Consider the following 12296-nt stretch of genomic DNA (forward strand, 5'->3'; position numbering starts at 1 on the left):
TTGGCCATTACATCTTCTTCTTCATTGCCCTTATGACCCTCGTGCCTCGGTTCCCACGCTACCGTAACCTTGCTACGGTCTCCTAGTTTATTTAGGGCACACACGCAATCCCATACTAACTTAGAATTGACCTCTACAGAATTGAGTGCCTTAAGCGCTGCCTAACTATCTGTGAAGATGGCAACTGAACATAACGTTGTTTCCTGCCTTTTTATTTCTTCCACGCAGTGATGGATTGCCGCTATTTCCGCCTGGAAAACTGTCACATCCTTAGATAGACTTACCGAGAAATGTATCCCTTGATTTGTCCCTACTATGCCGGCTCCCACACCCTCCGATGTTTTTGAGCCATCCGTGTACCAGGTAGCAGCAGCTTGTATGGTTACACCTTTATTCCAGTCTTCCCTGCCTGGTATCTTAATACTAAACTCATTTTTAAAGCTATATCTCGTAGCTGTTGCAACGATAGGTTTCCCTATCACAATATCGGCTTTTAGCTCCTCGATTAGCTTCCTGTTGTCAGTAACATGCATCTGGCTTATATGTCGCTGAATATGGATTAATCTGTGCATCACTGATGTGGCTTCGCTCTGTATAAAGATATGAAGTAGTTGTAGATTCAGCAGGACTTCCAAAGATGCAGTAGGAGTTGTTTTCATGGCCCCCGTAATACACAGGCATGTTAGCCTTTGTGTATTACCTAGCAGCCTTATTGCTCCCACTTTCTGCTTCTTTGTCCACCACGTCACCGAGCCATAGGTTATCATGGGTCTAATAACCTTTGTCTATAACCATAGAGTCATTTTGGGGTTAAGTCCCTAATTCTTACCGCACATTCTTCTACATCTGCCCAGGGACATAGTAGCTTTCTGTGTAGTTTTCAGAATGTGTGTATTCCATGTAATCCTATGACCAAAATACACCCCAAGGTATTTTGTTTCTTTGGCAAATGAAGTCTCTGTTCCTCCCAGCATCGGTGGTTTTAGGCATTGTAGTACTGTTTTTTTGGTGAAATTGGCGATTTGTGTTTTCTGAGCATTGACTATCAGTCTCTCTTGTTTACACCAGTCGTCAACTATATTTAGGGCTGCTTGCATTCTCTCAGACAGCACCTGGACAAACCTGCGTCTGACAATGATTACTATATGGTCAGCATATCCTAGACAGTAAAAGACTTCTGTAAACAGATTTCTGAGGAAATCATCTACCAAGGTAGAGGGGACAAAACTCCTTCTTGTGGACAGCCTCCATCTACTTTTGCTTTGATGGTTGCTTTACCCAGAGTGGATATTAGTGGATATTTTTCAAGCTTAGTCCAAGAATTGATCTCTCTATTTTACGTTGTGTCCTTTTCAATATTTCCGCTGATGTTTGGGTGAGAGTTAAGGTTTCTGCTCCATATGTGAGGACTGGTAGAACACACTACGAGAAAGCTTTTCTGGTTGTCTCACCTTAATCTTATCAATACTCTTAATGATCATGATATTGTGTATAAAAGTTGTAATTATTAAAAGGTAAGTGGTGGTTGCAGCTGCGGCATTGCACCATAAGGAATACCTTGACTCTATAGATATGCGTTTCGAGCTCACCCTCACTGGCTAGTTATATACAGAGTGAACAAGTATCAACATTGGGGATGTTTAAAGTTAACTAATAAAAATGCTATTTTTAGTTTTTTGTTTTTATTAATTGTTTAAACTTAAAATGTGACTAAAAAGATACCCAGGTACCCATTAAGTTTTTAAATATAATTTTTTTTTGTTTTTGTTAACTTTTTTGGAATTTTAGTAAACATTTTTATACTTAATTTCTTCAACTAAATTTAATTTGTAGATTTATGACAGTTCTAAAATATAAGAGGTGCAGAGTATTTTCACCTGTAAATGAGGGTTTGGGTACCCTGCTCCTCTATATATTTTGAATAAAATGTATATTAAAATGTATATTTTTTAAAGCTATTTCCTTGTAGCATTTTTAAATTATTTACCATTTTTAATGGAAATCAGTAAAAACCCAATAATACGTAAACTGGAAGTCACTGGAGCATCGAACAATTAATGGAGATGAGAGATCAAGTACATTATTTGTAAGGTAAAATGAAGAATCGATAAGGTAAGTATGAGACCAATAATGATAAAAAATAAACACGAATACCAAACGGTTCAAAGAGGGGTACGAAGGGCAATAACCAAAAAGTAAAACGAATGCTGGAAGAAAAACTGCTCCATTTTGTTATTTTTATAAAAAATAAAATTATAATATTTAATTATATTTAATTTTATTTAATTTTATTTAATTTTATTTAATTTTATCTAATTTTATTTAATTTTTTTAAATTTTATTTAATTTTATTTAATTTTATTTAATTTTATTTAATTTTATTTCATTTTATTTAATTTTATCTAATTTTATTTACTTTTATTTAATTTTATTTAATTTTATTTATTTTATATAATTTTATTTGAATCTATTTTATTTTTTTTTATTTTAAGTATACAAATATTTTAAAATCAAATTTAGTCAACACTGGCACTATGAGGTGCCGTTGCAAACACAAATAAATAATTTTAAATATTTCATGCGATACTACTTTCTATTTAAGATTTTAAACATGATATCCATAAAAAGATTTATGGATTTCACTAAAAAGAAAACCTGGGTGAATAGTTTTTAGTGGACCACCATGTAAATAGTTTTTAGTTGTTACGACGTTCCCGTACTTTAGTAGCTTTAGGTGTTAGCTTCGTTTAGTTTTTTATTTATATAAAATAAAAAAAAATTTAAAAGTGTGGGTCACATCGATACCAGCGGGTTTGTATACGAATAACTCGTATATTATCACTGCATATTTCTAATAAGTTAGAAACTTTACAGTACCAACGAAGAACGTAAACATTCCGCAATATATGTAGTAAACCGAATGAAAACTGTGTTGACGGTTTATAAGTACCAACGCTTAACATTTCAACAGTCAAGAATGGGATCAATTCCTAATTCCTACTGTTGTCAATCTTTTTTATTTTTTAATTAAATTATATATCATAAAGTATGATGATTCTAGAATCCCGTATTTTTTAAAATTGAAACTATTTGTTTATTATTGAAAATAATAATTTTTAAGACTTTTCAACGGACGTTAAAAATATTGACATATATTTAATTATAAATAAATGTAGCAGTTGACTATATAATTCATTTGTGCGACTTTTTTATTCTACATGTAACAAAATTGTGTTTCATTTCATTTCGCAGTACAAAGTCTGGAGAGGGAGACTCTGAACCCAAACCCCTGGTCCTCCAGGTAGGGGGTTAAGGCATTGGGCTAACTCCCCAGTACTTGTAAAAAACATAAAAAATGTTAAAAAACCCAATCACACGCCTCGGAATAGGACGACACAACAAAGACGACATAAGCTTCAAAAAAGGACACGATTTTTTGGTACATGGAACGTTCAAGGTATATCAAAAAAATTCAATGAAGTCTGACATGAATTAACAGAACTAAAAATAGACATAGCAGTCATTACTGAAACAAAAAAGAAGGGAACCGGCTCTGAAAATCAAGGAAAATATGACCATTTCTATAGTGGAATACCAAAAAAATGTAGAGCTCAACAGGGAATTTCTTTAATGATTCAGCTTCGGATTTTCAGATTTTGAAACAGCTTTACGAAGAAATATCGAAAATAAGTCAATCGCGGGAAATAATATTAATAGGGGATATTAACAGTAGAGTAGGAAGAAAAGATGCGGATGAAATAGTAGGAAAATACGGAGAAGACACCAAGAACAACAATGGTGAAAGATTCATAGATTTATGCAACCAGAATCAACTCAGAATCTTAAATGGATACTTTCCACATAAACTGATACACAGCTATACATGGATTCAGGAAACACGAAACATAAAATCAATAATCGATTATATTGTAACAAAACAAAAAACCCGAATGAGATTACAAGATGTAAGAGTTTAGAGAAGAGCAACATGCGGTAGCGATCACTGTTTATTACGTTCAAAAATACACTTCCCAATCCGAAGACAACAGAGAGAAACACATATAGATATAAACAAGACAGAAAAGATACAGGAACGAAGATACAACAGCAGAAGCCTAGATGAAGAAAGTACCCCAGACTTAGTTAAAAATAGATTGGCTGAGAAGCTACAAATTCCCGCTCCTAAGAATATCGACCAGTTATATGAACATATAAAAAACAACTGTTTACACGAAGCAGCATTTGAAACAATGGGATTCTACATAAAACCCAAGGTAAACAAACCATACTGGTGGGATAACGAAATAGAGGAAGAAGTAAAATGTAAAAGACAACTATACCAACAATATTTAAGCTCCAAATCATTACAAGACAAAATAAAATATAAAGAAAAACAAGCAGAAGTACGAAGGAAAATCTCTAAGAAGAAGAACGAGTCTTGGGAAAGAAACTGTCAACGAATAAATACTTATCTAGAAGGAACTAGAAGCACAGAAAGCTGGAAACTGATAAAAAATTGAGAAAAGAAAAGAATAAAAAAGTAATATAGAGCATAAAACCGGAAGATTGGGAAGAGTATTTTAAAGAACTTTTGGTAGAGAATAGAATCGAATTTCAAGAACATATAAATCAAAAACAAGATAGAATTTCAATAGTCGGCGCGCCAATAAGATTAACAACAGAGGAAATTAAAAATGTATGTAAATATCTGAAGAGGAACAAAACTCCAGGACTAGGGGATATACCCGGAGAATTGTTTAAGTACGGAATGAACAAATTGTACGAATATCTTCGACAACTATTTCAAGAATGCATAAACACAAGCGAAATCCCTACGGAATGAAAGATATCATACCTCAGTACTATACATAAAAAGGGTTATAAAATAATTGTGAAATTTACCGAGGAATAGCTGTAACCGGAGCTGTAACTGGATTTATGAATCGAATATATGGAAAGGTTTTAAAGAACCGAATCGAGAGAGAATACTTAGATTATGAAGCAGAAGAACAAGCAGGATTTCGCACAAGTCGATCCACTATTGACGACATTTTCTCCTTAACCCAGATAATAGAAAAAAAGATGGCATGGAATCAAGAGATTCATATGTTGTTCGTCGACCTAGGGAAAGCCTACGACAGCGTTCCACTGAAGAAGCTGTGACAATCAATGGAAAGCACGAATATTAATATAGAATTAATAGAAGCCGTCAAAGTAATATACTACCAACCAATAACAAAAATAAAAGCAGGGACACAAATAACAACAGGATTTATAACATCAAAGGGATTAAAGCAAGGATGTTGTCTGTTACCCACTTTATTTAAAATATACCTTGAAAGTGCTTTAAATAGATGGAAATAAAAATTCAGGACAATGGGAATACCACTCACCAACACTATGGTATATACGCTCAACTTTGCAGACGATCAAATAATAATGGCTCAAGATTATGACGATTTAAACTATATGACACGAAAATTACTTGAAAAGTATGATATATGGGGTCTAGAAGTAAATAAAAAGAAAACCGAATAACTGTGCATTGGAGTAGAACAAAAAGATCTCATATTAGACGATAACACCACTATAAAGCACTGTTTTTTCTACAAATATATTATCACTATTTCACACGATGAAACATTAGACAAAGCCATGAGAGAGAAATACGTCAGGGAGATAAGCCATCACAATCTTAAACAGCATTTTATGGGTCCAATCCATCAACAAAGAAAATAAAAAGAGGATATATGAGACTACAGTAAAAAGTATCACTTTGTGCAGCTTTAAGGTATGGCCACTGAAAGAAAGAACACTGGCAACGCTAAAAGCGACGGAAATGGATTTTTGGAGAAGAGCCGCAGGAAGAGAAAGGATTACCAACGAAAGCATTAGAGAAATAATGGGAATCAAACGAACAATCACTGATGACCTAACAACAAAACTTATCTGGTTCGTTCACATACAAAGAATGGATGAGCAACGAACACCAAAAGAAATATTAAAATGGCAACCAGAAGGAAAGAGCAAACGAGGTAGACCGAGAAAAAGTTGGAGCCAAAGAATAAATAAAGAACTGAGAGAGAGGGCCATAGAAGAAGACCTATGGAACAACCGGACTAAGTGGCGATTGGAAGTCGGAAAACGGCGGAAAACGTTATAAACCGACAAGTAGTAGTAGTAATTAAATCAGAATTGTGTTTAAATTTGTAAGTGTTGCAATAATATTATTTCTCTTAGTAAATGACTACATAGATACTCGTACAGCTTAAATAATATTTTCGTTACTTGGAAAAGTCTTAAATTGTAATATATACCTAATTTTTCAGTTCTGCTAGGTTCAAATCTTGTTCTTGTACTTTTCATTCCTTTATTGAACAGTCTCTAACATCACTATCACGAAAAATTGTTTTGAATTTTTTGTTAATAGTTGTTTTCTATCCCTCAGATCTTTATGCGAAAATAGTTTTTGTATTTTCTGCCGTGTTTTATCATTAGTATAAAATATACAATATCTTTAACTTTTTCTGCTTCTTTTGAATGAATCTTAATCAATGAATCATAATATTAAAACTACTGTATTTAGGTATTCGTCTTTTTGTTGAAGTCTTGTTTACAGCATTTATTTTCTCTAAAATCATTTTCCACATACTAAGTAACAGTACATATTCAAATGTATCAAATGTTTTATGTGATATATTAGCTTATGACCTTTTTAATGGTTTTCCATTTTTGTTTGAGGAAAAATGACGAACACAATGTTTAATTTTTTCATAATTTTCCTTTAAAGATTTCACAGCATCAGAACGAGCAGACCACCTGGTATCACAAATAGGTTTAATACTCAAGTGTTTGCCCTTACAATGAATTTCACCTATGTGTAGAGCTTGAATTAGAAAACAAAAACGTACAATTCCTGAGCGATACTGAAAAAAGTTCAAACTTTCATTTTCCACGAAAATTTCGACACTAGCCTGTCCAATTAAATTTAAGAATGATTGGCGCATGGTATAAAATGGGCAGAAAAATATAATGTTTTATTCTGGATTGGAGTCCGTTATATTTACCTGATATATTTAACGCATTATGTAAACGCTGTCCTCGACATTTATTGATGGAGTTAATGTGGTCACTGGAGTTTTCATACTCTGGCAATTTTTTATGTACAGTTTTCCAATCATGATAAGCATGGGAACGCTTTTCTAACCTTGTCGAATATCAATCAACGATTCGGTATAATTTAGACATGTTTCAGCAATAATTACGAGTATTACGTTTTGCTGTTAAATAAAAATAAAAATTAATTATAAAAATTAAAAAGTAAAAACCTAATTTTAGGGCCCTAAAAATTACGAGCTCTAGGCACTTCCTAGGTTGCCTAGGCCTTAGTCCGTCCCTAATTGTACGGTTATAAAATGTTTAAAGCATAAATTGCAACTAATGAAATTTTATCAGATATAGAAAGATTTATTATTTCCAAATGTCATTATCTCAATTCACTCAAGAGCCAAGTGATCGTGAAACTGGATATGATTTCTGAGAATCATACCGCTCGTGGGATTTGTTGATGGCAAATTATATAAATAAAAGTCTTTTATCGTTAAACACGCTATGAGAAAATGGTTTCGTCAATGTTATTGGTTCTCTGGGTCCTGGATAATATGTGAATATCGATATATTGAAAAAATATTTTCCAATTTAGTTGCCTGTTTCCCATTTTGGTGTAAATTATAATTATTATAATTACTATAATTATTGATGTTTTGGACAGTCCCAGTGTTAAAATAGGGTAAAAGGTTCTCGCGTGCAATACTAGCATAGGCGTCCTCCGATTTTTTTGTTTAATTATATTTATTTAATCTTTTGAAAGTCATATAAAATTTAGGTTAACTAAATAAAAATAACAACTTATTTTTTTTTATTTAAACACAAAACCACACTAACCACGCAGGGTTATTAGTGGATATAACAAATACATGAAATATTACATTAAATAAAATTGAATAACTTGATGTCTTTTAAATAGCTTAATACTGTCGAAATTTTTTTGGTGAGAACTGTCTTGAGATCATCATCTGTGAATCCGTGGGATCTTCTTTTTTCCCTGAATTGAGGACAATTAAGCAGGATGTGTTTTACAGTCAGTGGGTTAGAGCAGCTGGAGCAGATAGGTAGTGGTTCTTTTGTTATTAGGTATTTGTGTGTTAAGACAGTATGGCCAATTCTTAAACGATTAATAATGACTTGGTTTCTTCTTTTTAAAGAAGTCTCCAGGACATCAGTTATTTTTGGGTAAATTTCATTTAATTTAGTACCTAATTTTTCCCAATAATTTTGCCAAGTATTAATACAGTGGATTTTAACCAGGTTTTTTAGATCGGTGTACGGATATGTCTTCAATTTTGCAGGATGTTTTGAGTTCATTCGACTTTTGTTAGCTAGTTGGTCTGCTTTTTCATTTCCGTAAATACCTGTATGTGAAGGTACCTAAATAAAAGCCGCTTCCTTTCCTGATGATCGAAATTTTTCTAGTTCGTTTTTTATACTCTGTATAATAGGGTTGTTGGTTATATATTTGTTTCAGTTCCAGTAATGCATTTAATGAGTCTGTTACGATAATGCACTTCATCGTTCTACTCTTTTCGAAGAAGATTAGGGCTTCCAAAATAGCTGTAGCCTCACCTGTTAGTATACTGCAGTTGGTTGGTATCGATATCCTATAAGAATTTTCTTTACAGTAGTAGGCAGCAGCGTGACTATTTGGAGTTTTAGAGGCATTGGTAAGGATTTGCAAATAATTAGGATAGTGGTCTAGAATTTACATGAATAGATATTTAATTATTGTGGAATTTGTAGTTGATTTGGGATACTTGTTAAGTGTTACGCCAATAGTTAATGGGTGGCTTGTTTATGGGGGATAGTTTGCATTTATATTTAGCGATACATTAAGATGATTCATATCGAAAGTTTTGAGCTTTATTCTTTCTATGAGGGGTGTAGAGTTTTTGGTCTTATTGTTAGGAGGAAGTCCAGGGTTGCAGATGTGGAAAAATACAGGATGCTGTTTCTGGGATGATATCTTTGCAATGTAGTTCAAGGATAGTTTCTGTCGTCTTATATGTAAGGGAGGTTCTCCAGTTAGAACTTGCATACTACTAACCGGACTAGTTTTAAAAGCTCCCAGTGCTAATCTCAAAGCTGTAGATTGAATACTGTTTAGGTTTTTAGAGTGGTTTTACATGCAGCATCGTAACATATGCAACCATAGTCGATTTTAGTTCTAATGAGCGATTTGTAAAGCCTAATAATATTTTACGATCAGCACCCCAAATTTTCTCGGATAATATTTTGAGTATATTTAATCTCTTTTGACAGGAAAGCTGTAGTTTATTTATGTGCGAATTCCAATATAAAGTTCTCTCAAAAGTTAGACCTAGAAAGTTTATTTCTTTTGACTGTTCTAAAGGTAAATTATTTAATGTTAGACTAGTTGTGAGGTGGGTTTTATTTTTATTAAAAATAATGTATTGTGTCTTTTCAGTAGAAAAAACAAATCCCGTTTTTATCGTCCAATTACAGAGCCGATTTAGGAGACTCTGTATAATTTTAGTTGCTCTCAGTACAAAATTCAATTTAGTATAAATAACAATGTCATCTGCGTAAAAACCAGCTTTAATGGGTGCTTTAATTACATCCATAATATTATTAAAAGCGATTAAGAATAAAGTTGGACTAAGAATCGAACCTTGAGGAATTCCAGTATCTAGTATCTTAAATGAGCTTTTAACACCATTTATTCCAACTTGAATCGAGCGATCTTTAAAATTTTTTTTTATAAATGCAAGTATGTTACCTTGAATACCAGTATCTTTTAATGTTTGTAGAATACAGTGTCTCCATGCTCTATCGTAAGCTTGGGTAATATCGAAAAATATTAGTTTTTGGTTATTTGCAAAAGCTTCATTAATTGAAGTCTGCAATGCAACGTGATTATCTAATGTGGACCTGCCTCTTCGAAAACCACTTTGAAAGGGAGTAAGAAAGTTATTATTTTTCAAGTACCATATAAGGCGGAGGTTTAAAATTTTTTCTAGGATTTTGAACATGCAACATGCAAGAGAGATGGGTCGGTAAGAGGTAGGGTTGTCTTTTGGTTTGTTAGGCTTAATAATGGGAATGATAATTGCTTTAGACCAAAGATCTGGGAATTCATGCTTTAAGAAGCAGGTATTAAATAAATCTAACAGAAATAATTTGGCGCCGAATAGTAAGTTTTTTATGAAGACTGGTAGAATATCATCTGGTCCTGCAGATGTGTTTTTTATATTTGAGGGAGAAAATTCTAACTCTTGAAGAGTTATAGGAGCATTTAAGGGCTATTCAGAGTTGTTAATGGAGATTGTAGAAGCTTCTATGTTTTTCTTATATGTTAGGGATTTGTCAGAAATATTTTTGTCGCTAGAATTTTCTTGATAGACATTAGCTAAAGTTTCTGCGATTGTATTTTTGCAAGTGATTAATTTATTATTGTGTGTTAAGGTGTTTATATTTCTATACGAATTGGAGCCTTTAAGTTTACGAATTTTAGTCCAGATAACCTCGGAGGGTGTTGACGAATTGATAGATGATACATACTCTCTCCAGGTATTTCTTTTGCTTTTCGTTATGAGATATCTTGCTGTAGCCCTGAGTTTTTTGAAACTACGTAAATTTTCATTAGTATTGTTTTTTAATTACATTAAAAGCATGGTTGCAAGAAGATAGAGCATATGCTACTTCATTGTTCCACCAAGGTACTGGAGGTCTTTTGTAGAACTTTGTTTTACTGTAATGTAAACATAGCAAGGAAATAAAGAAGGAAAAATTAAGGGGTAATTAGCCTAGAAAAGAGTAATAATTATTTATGTAATTATTATATATTCCAAATTGATTAAAGAACAAATAAATTCATAGCTAGTAAGTAACATAGTTAATGTATATATTTTTACATTAAACAAAGATTGAAAACTCGATCCAGTTTAAATGTATTACACGAGTCTCAAATATCAGGTCACCACGGTTGCTTAAAAGAAAAAAAATCACGTTTAAAAAATATAGACCTCCGCTGAAAAAATAACACGGGGACTCAGTCAGCAAAAAAACCAATAACTCGGCCTTGGTACTACGACTAAAAATTGAGAATATGGGCTCATACAATAACGATACGCAGCGCTATTTAACTCGACGGGATAGTGTGACGCAGAAGTGCCGGTATCTGGAGATTAGAAAGTTCGCGATAGCGCGCCGTGCTTCAACGGACGGATCTCGAATCCATGTAGGACTGGAGGCGTATTCATTAGCTACAGCCTAAATACGCGAAGGTAACTAAGATCTATATACCAACCCAAGGTATATCTAATAATACGGAATTGTCCGCCCTTTAATTCCTTGCTTTGTCTCTTCTCGTCTCCCTTCGCGCCTGATCGAAACATTATTGGTCATAACTGATATTTTGTAGTATACAGTCTATTTAATACATTGTAAACTCGAAATTTGTTTTGTTGTTCTTCCCGGCCGTTACAGGTAGAGACTAGAAGAGATACACATTTTCGCTTATGCAGTGCTCCGGCTTCTAACGTAAGCCCATAGCTTCTTACTCTTTGCAGGACCTGAGCCCGAAAAGTCCTTAATCCCCTTCCTCCCAAAATCTCCCTACCCTCTTGTAAATCCGCGAGGGCGAAACCAGTCAGTCCAGGCTAGTGGAACCAGTAAGCCGTGCCCCGCTCGCAGGGATAAGTATCCCTAAGAATTGTAGATACATTGATAAGGATATTGAGACAGGCGTCTTCTACAATGGTGACAGCATTTATTAGAGTGGCGACAAATTATTAGAGTGGTGACAGCGGTTCCGGTTTAGGGAAATTAATTCGGAAAATAGGGATGATTAAGTCACTTCTTCAGTTTTTTTATTTTTTTGGTAAACTTTTGCAAGTTTTTTTATATTTATAAGAATTTCTTCCATCGTTGAAATTTTGGTTTCACCAGTGACATTCCAAATTTTTTTTTCCTAGTACAGCAACAGAGTGAAATATATAGTGAATAATTCCCTTTCGTGTGCAGAATCTTTCGTGAATAAGCAAATTAATCAGTTGGAAAATTTCCATTCAGTACAAAATAATTTTTGCACTGTAGCACAAATTTGTCAGTAGAAAGTAGATTTTTTTTTAAAGGAAATAGCATCCTAATAATCCCGTCCTTAAACCCAGAATCCTAAGAAGCCTTACTAAGGTAGGTAAAGCCTTTTATAAACATTAAAG

Source organism: Diabrotica undecimpunctata, chromosome 11 (assembly GCF_040954645.1).
Source record: "Diabrotica undecimpunctata isolate CICGRU chromosome 11, icDiaUnde3, whole genome shotgun sequence".
NCBI lineage: Eukaryota > Metazoa > Arthropoda > Insecta > Coleoptera > Chrysomelidae > Diabrotica > Diabrotica undecimpunctata.